Genomic DNA, 1,089 nt, shown 5'->3' on the forward strand with positions numbered 1-1,089 from the left:
AAGGAGGCAGAGGCGGCCTTGTACCGGTAGATGGCGACGGGGGCAGACAGCCGGAGTTTGCGGGGGTCGGTGGAGAGAGCAGGCGGCGGAGAGGATATGGAGAGAAGTCAGAGACGGGCGAGAGAAAACCAGGCGTCTCACCGATCGGGGACGGAGCAACCAACCATGAAAGCTATGTGGCTCGGTGCTATGAGAAATCCCACAAATGCCCTCGGCGGAGTATGGAAACCATGTGCGGGGTATGCAAAGTGGAACGTTTTCCTTCCTTCCTTCCTTCCACTTGCATTTTGCTCTTCGTTTTTTTTTATCTTCCTTCCACTTCTGTATTGTTGAGCGCTCATACTTCCCCGCTGCATGTCCTCCCCTGCGTCAGTGGCTCGATTGGTATACTGGTTCGTCAGAAACTATTCCCCTTTATATTTTTTCTTTTATGGATCTTGTTTGTGCAAAGCTCGATTGGTATACTGGCGGAGAACCATGAAAGAGCCGACCAGTTAAACTGCTCATCTGTACTAACGCTTATTATCTTATCTATATAAACATGCAGCTGGTTCTTTAGTTTTACATCCCGGGGAAGCAATACCATGGCGGATGGACCAAGCCGTGTGCCACTCCATTCATGGGAAAGTATGACAAACAATTTCTCTGAAGACCGTGTACTTGGTAGCGGTACATACGGAAAAGTTTATCTGGTATCATTAATCATTCACAATTTCGTACTCCCTCCATCCGAAAATAAGTGTCGCCAAGGGATTATATGCTTTGAAATGGTGAAAAAAAAATCGTCATTCATTGCACTCTTTATTTCATTACTGTGGTTCGATTTAGGCGTACGCCAAGATCCATGGCACCGTTTTCTCATATTTGATCTAGCACACTGCTATTTAGTTTTCTATATCAATCTTGTTGAGGAACAACTTGCATATAATTTTCCAAATATCTATGCCTATTCAAGAATGAGTATATTCAGTAATATCTTCTGCTTTATAAATGTCAACTATATCCCTACAAACAGAAAACTAAACCGTATGTGTCCAATAGGGGAAGCGGGAAGATGGGCAAAAAATTGCTGTGAAGATTCTTCATGGC

The sequence above is a fragment of the Triticum urartu genome, chromosome 6, assembly GCF_003073215.2.
Source record: "Triticum urartu cultivar G1812 chromosome 6, Tu2.1, whole genome shotgun sequence".
NCBI lineage: Eukaryota > Viridiplantae > Streptophyta > Magnoliopsida > Poales > Poaceae > Triticum > Triticum urartu.